Source organism: Bombus vancouverensis, chromosome 11, assembly GCF_051014615.1.
Source record: "Bombus vancouverensis nearcticus chromosome 11, iyBomVanc1_principal, whole genome shotgun sequence".
NCBI lineage: Eukaryota > Metazoa > Arthropoda > Insecta > Hymenoptera > Apidae > Bombus > Bombus vancouverensis.
In genome coordinates this window covers 1041667-1048380 of record NC_134921.1, presented here as the reverse complement: position 1 = coordinate 1048380, position 6714 = coordinate 1041667, and the positions used below count along the sequence as shown (strand labels likewise).

General features: G+C 42.2%; 1 pseudogene; it reads left to right on the top strand.

Annotated features, from left to right (window-relative positions):
• The first annotated feature begins 5106 nt into the window (after positions 1-5106).
• On the top strand, positions 5107-6366 carry LOC143303383 (uncharacterized; annotated as a pseudogene).
• Positions 6367-6714: the final 348 nt, after the last annotated feature.

The following is a 6714-nucleotide window of genomic DNA, read 5'->3' as shown; positions in this document are numbered from 1 at the left end:
TATAAAATATCGCAAATAAAAGTGTAAGATAGTTTATATCAATGTAATCAATAATTGAACGATACTATATATTTTATTTGTTTCGGCAAAAAATTCTCATATTCGTAAAGTCAAAAATGTAGAAAGAACGAGTTCCATCGTCGGAAGATAAGTCAACGATTGCATAATTTTTCGTTTTTTGTAGAGGACTATTGCAATATTTATTGTGAAACTGTTTTTTAAATATATTAGAACACTTGCGCTACTTTCATCGGTATTTATAATCTACCTTGGAATAATAACGGCAATATTTTATTGGTTATGATAAGAAGTAGAGAACTAAGAGAACTATAGAGATTGAGGATCTCTCAGCGAAGAAAAAAGGATATTCCTTGACTGCAATGCCTGGAAAATTTAAGCTCTCGAAAATAGAAGTCAGAAGGATGCTTTTTTTTACTATTTAATTTGTAGTTTGAGGACTTTCAGTTTGGTATGGGGCTGGCATATGGAAGAAAGACTGGATAGAATACAAAGAAGATATGTGAAATGGATCTTAGGTTTAGATATGACAACACCAAATTATATGTCGGAGATGAAAGAACACCGGAGTCTGTAATTGAACAATTGTAGTTATTCAATCCGATTGTAATTGTTCGAGAGTTGTGATAGTGAGCTTGGGCTCGAGGCGACAGTCAGTCGCCGAACGTAGCCGCGGTCACGGGATGAACGCTTTGCCTAACAAAGGTATGGAGTAATTCTATAGCTCTCCTTAAAAGAAATATTCGTAGTGACACGCGACAGTAAACATTCCAACGGTTTCTGTCCCGTGGCTCGCCACACGCAGACCCTATTCTTCGAGTAAGATGATTGCCAGATGTCGATGCGTCTCCGCAGTACATGTTCGGCTAGCCCGAGAGCCCGTTATAAATCTTAAGGTTTAGTTAACTAAAGTCCTTCAAACAGACAAACAGTCTTTGTCCCAACTACGGGAAGATAGGGGAGACATATTTTTCAACGAGCGGCGTCTCCCACTAGCAACTTTCCCTCGAGGGCGGCTAGCATCTTTTTCTAACCACCGATATGGAGATTGACCAATTAGCAGCAACGCCAATTTCCCTTACTTCCTGAACGAAGGCTTTTCTCGACGAATCCGATGATCTCGTATCCTTAGACACACCCCATTATAGTTTTCCTCTGTGGCATCATCGGGACGGGAAAGGCATTCTCGCTCGCGATCTCATTGATCAAAGGAGTAACTCTTTACGATCAGTGAATATTACGCGTCCGACTTAGATTTTGTGAGTACGTTCATCTATCATCCCGTCGACCGCGGATTCGTTATTGAACCTAGGATCATTGTCATTAGTTTCTCGAGTGCCTAACTACCACGGTTACTTGTCCGGCTCTATAATAATCGTATTTGCACTAGTCAATATCTTCTCTATTGCATAACGACAACGTGTAACCCAAACGAAGATTCGTTTCACGCCCCTAACCCTAATTCTAATGTAAACCCGACATATAAGAAGCGAAATAGGTATAAGGGATGTAAAACCGAAAGTTCGTCCAAAGACGAAAGGCACGGACTAAGCAATAATAAATAATAAATAATTTGTAGTTTACAATTTGTCCAGCTGGACATTCGATAAATTTTTCTAGCTTAAAAAAAAAAAGAAAGCCATGTGATTGAGTCAAAAAGAGAAGTTTCGCTGAAGATGTACCAAGAACGGGTAGAAAACGCAAAACGACACTGCGGCAAGATATTCGTATCGTTCGCGAAATAAAGCGCAATCCATTAATTACGATTCGTGAAATAAAATGAACAGCGAACTTGAAGAAACGTTCCATTCTCTGCAATTTCGATGACTTTGAAACATGTTATGGAGATCGAAGGAAAGTGAATTCAAAATTTACGAGAATACTCCAATGCATTATAGATTTAAGATATCAAACTGAGATAACGAGTGTTTCACAGAAGCACGACCGTCCCTATGGAATAAACTAGGTCGCATAATTAGTAAAAAATACAATCATACAAAAATATAAGAATAAACACCGAAGAAAGTTCATTTAATAGAGAAATAAATTACAGTATCGATTATTAATAAAAAATAATCTTCAACATCCGGAAGATCGTCTACTAACACATTATTGAACAAAAGGAGTATCGGACAAAATATTGGACTTTTAGGTGTGGGTTAGAGTTTTCACCGACCGCTGCAAGGTGGGCGCAAACGGTTGCGTGAAGTAGTAACAAATTAATTATAAAAATAGTATGTGTAATGTATTCTAAAAATAATAAGTGAATGGGTAATTGATATTATTTTAGGAAATAGAATAATCGTTATTGTACACTTATTATAGGCGGATGATTGAAGGATTGCAAACTCAAGAGTGTCTATCACAAAATAATAACGTGCAATCCTGGACTCTTAGAGATAAAGCAAACCTATATCTTTTCAGAGCAGCCCTTCGATCAATATTGTGCTATTTTATATGTCGGAGATGAGAGGAAAACCGAAGCCTTTCCTTGGAAATTTTGGGAACATCCTCTAGTACTTTAGCCTAGATTTTATCATAGCTGTAATTGTTCAAGATTTGTGATAGCGATATTGGGTTCGAGGTGACAATTGGTCGCCGAACGTAGCCACGGTCACGGGATAGACGTTTTGCCTAACGGAGGTCTGGAGTGGCTGTTTTTGGTTTTTCCGAGAAATGTGGCTGTGGCGGCATGCGGCCTCGGGAGTGCGCCTAGCCACGTGTGATGTTGCCTCTGAGGTGCCGATATAATGAGACATACATTGTATTAATAATCAAACTCCAGGCCGAAACTGCCTAGCAACGGCGTTTGGAACCTTCTCAACGCTTCCAAACGAATATAGAAAACAAATGCAATCGTACAGCAGAGAAAAATCTCCACGAGGCTGGCATTCGTGCGATTGCCTTGGAGAGTGACACATCGAGCATTTTCAATATTCCATTTGCATTAGTCTACGCTTAGTAAAGAGTTATCCTGTTGACCGTGGATTCGTTTGAACTCAAGAACATTGTTAATAGCGTTCATTAAACTTATTATTCATTAAACTTACTATTCGTTAAACTTATTATTCATTAGACTTATTATTTGTTAAACGTATTATTCGTTCAACTTATTATTCACTAACATTATTATTCGTTAAACTTATTATTCATTAGACTTATTATTTGTTAAACTTTGTAGTAGTCTTGTATATACGTGTAAATATAATCTCGGCTTTGTAAAACAATGGCTAATTCACGTGAAGAGTTGTTACGCGCCCAAAATTCTAACCATAACCCGACATATGGTATATATTTTTCATTTCTGAGTTAAACATTTTATTTTGGATATAATATTAAAGTTTGATATATTGCTTATAGCTACATACTCCAAAGTAGAGATCTTGTTCTGTCAGTTATGTACCACGACAGCTACTTGTGTATCCCACGGTGCCATTCTCAGGGATTTAACCTCAATATTGTTGTTACTTATCTCCCACTGCGTCACTATGTCTTCCACCAGCTCCTCCTTGCTGGTGAGGGGATCGATATTCCTAATCTGTAGGTTCCCTCTGTTGACAAGAGCAGCTACCTCCGTATTGTCACTCAAAGCGGCTCTTAACTTGACCGCCGCCTCGTTCACCGCCACCGACCTGTCGAATTCTATCAATATATGACCGGCTCTCGTTCTACGCACCCCCGTAGCTCCTTCCAAGGTGCTCCTAGCCGCCATTATTTTTCTACAGACTTAAAGCCATTCACAGCCTTCTTCAACTTTAATTAGAATGGCTTCCTTCCTTCTCCTATTCCTTGTCTCCTGTTACCCGGACGTACCATAGGGGTAGCCTGTTCTAAGGGAGCTCTCCTCTCCCTCTTCCTTCTTTCTACTCTCATCCAACCTTCAGAATCCTTACTATAGTCTCGTTCAATCCTTACCTTCCTGATTTCCCTCCCACACGCCTCGGCGTAAGTGGCCTCTCCTCTTTGGGGCCTCTTAAGTTCCTCCACTCTCATTGTTTCAGTCGGCGATACCACTTTCCTTTTAGGGTATCCGCCTTTAGTCATCATCGCATCTTTCATTCTTTCTGCCCTGTCTACCCTTCTTTCTATCTCGACAGGCTCTCTTCTTCTCTTTCTCCTTCTAGCCGTCTGCTCTCCACATTGTTCCAAGGAAGACAGGATGCCTTTAATCAAATTTCCTATCTCCCTAATCCCCTCATCCTTATCTTTATCCAACTGAAATTTTTTGACTAAAACATTTAACATCTGCGCTGCACCCGCCAGGGCTTGTGTGAACCCTTTCAGCTCAGCCCTGGAAATCATGACGTCCTCATCATCGACGTCACTTGTCTGCGTGTCATCCCTCGCGCTATCTTCAGCTTCACTGGCCATAGCCGATCTCACGTATTAAGCGCTGACATTCTTCTCCACCACCTTCCTGGCCAGCTGTTTACCGGAAGCTATTCCTCTCCCTGTGACCGGCGTACTATGGTCGCTCTCTCTAATTCCAAAGGAACCCTCGGATTCCTCAACCACTTCTACTTCCGCCCTGCCACTAGTCATAGGGCTACTCGGTTTGAAGGGGCAAAAATCTTCTCTTTCCTCACTCCCATTTTTCCTCGGAATAACCGAGATTGTCACGTTATCACTTAACTTAATATCTGAAACCATCCTCGGTTTCTCTCCCCCCACTATCATCTTCTTTACCTTGCCTTTCTCTTTCTCTTTCTCCTTCTCCCCAGTAATTCTTACCGTACGAGGGGGTGCCTGGGGATCTACCTCCCCCCGCCATTCAGCCAGTAGCTGAATAACCGTCGCGTCGAGCCTGGACAGCTACTCGTTCTCCCGGCGGGGCCTGGGGGCTCCGAAACCCCCTGCGCCGTAACTTTATTTCCCTTATTCGACTTATCCATAATAGATTAAAAGTTAAGTCCGTGGACATCGCCAAAGTCGACATCATCCAATATCAGAAAACCGTCCAAATATATCCAATCATAACCATGATACTCGCGGTTTGACAGAGCTATTCGTGCTAGTTGTAAATTTGCCGGTGCGCGGTGCGATAAAAGGCGATATCGTTGGCTGTTTAAGTTTGTGTAGTGTGAAAAAATGGCAAACGTTGGGGACGAACGATTGTTGGGTGAAGAGGGTTCGACGCTGGAGGAGCTGAGGAGTAAGCTCGCGTGAATGAACCCCCCTATATCTGGTGCGAGGTCAGTGCTGATTGAAGGCTGAATCTGGCGTGTAGGGCTGGACAATCGTATCCTAAGGGATCGACGGGCGGTGAAGAGTTAACCGACCAACGAGACTTAGGAAATGTACAGAGAGCTGAGCGTGATCGAGATGAAGACGAAAATCTTAAGAAAATGAAGACAAAGGAGTTGAAAGAGCACCTCGCTAGTTTGGGGTTAAAAACGACGGGAAGAAAAACCCAATTACGCGCACGGCTACAAGCGGCCATGGATGGTAACGGCATATCGTCTGAAGAAGAAAATGAGGATGAAGATGACAAAAAAAAACGCAGGAGGATACAAGAGAGGTACGCGAAGAGTGTACCAGGACCGTGACGAATGTTGTCGAAGGGCATGTGTTGGTTCGACACTGAGTTTTAAAGACGTCGAAGATGTATTAGAGTCGTTTAGTGGCAACAAAGGCGAAAATGTCGAACGATGGTTCGAGTCGTTCGAGGATGTCGCTGATACGTGCATGTGGTCGGATGGACAGAAGGCGGTCTACGCGAGGAGGCTGCTGAAGGGATCAGCAAAAATATTTGCCAGCTTCGAGTGTCATGCCAGGACTTGGCATGAGTTGAAGAGGGGGTTAGTGAAAGAATTTTCGAAGAAGGTTAATAGTAGGCAAGTACATCAAAAACTTAGAGAAACAAAAAAGAAGAGTGATGAAGCATGCTTGGCTTACATGTACCGCATACTCGAAATAGCTAGCCATGTGGATATAGAGGAGGAAGCAAAGGTGGAATACATAGTGGATGGAATTGTAGACGACGAGAGCAATAAGTCTATGTTGTACGGTGCTATGTCAATCAAAGAGTTCAGGATGAGGTTAGTCATGTACGAAGAGCAGAAGAGTCGCAGAGTAAAGTCGATTGTGAAGTCGGCTAAAATTGAGAGTAACAGGAAGTCCAGTGAATCTGGAGATGTAGTGAACAAAAGAAGATGCTTCATTTGCGGTAGTGAGGATCATCTAAGAGCTAAGTGTCCGGAGAGAGGAAAAGGTATTAGGTGCTTTGAGTGCAGCGGATTTGGACATATTGCGGCGAAGTGTACAGCACGACCGAAAGAGACTTGCGTAATTTTAAGATCTGAGAAGAGGAAGTATATGAAGGAAGTGGCGATAGATAATTGTAGATAAGTGACGTTAGTGGATACGGGTAGTGATCTCATGTTCATTCGATCAGACGAGTATGCGAGGCTAGGATCACCACCGCTAGGTAATTGTAAGCTTAAGTTCGACGGTTTTGGTTCCGCTGGCAATGAGACCTGGGGTGAATTCACCAAGGTAATGATGGTTGATGGGTATAAATTGCCAGTCACTTTACACGTTGTTTCAAACAAAATATTGACGAAGCACGGCCTGTTGCTAGGCACTGACTTTCTGGATCAGGTAGAGTTGCGGGTTAAACGAGGCGAAGTGACCTTCTTGCGGCTTGACAAACAGACTAACAAAGACGTGCCAGATATGTTTAGAATCAACGTGGTA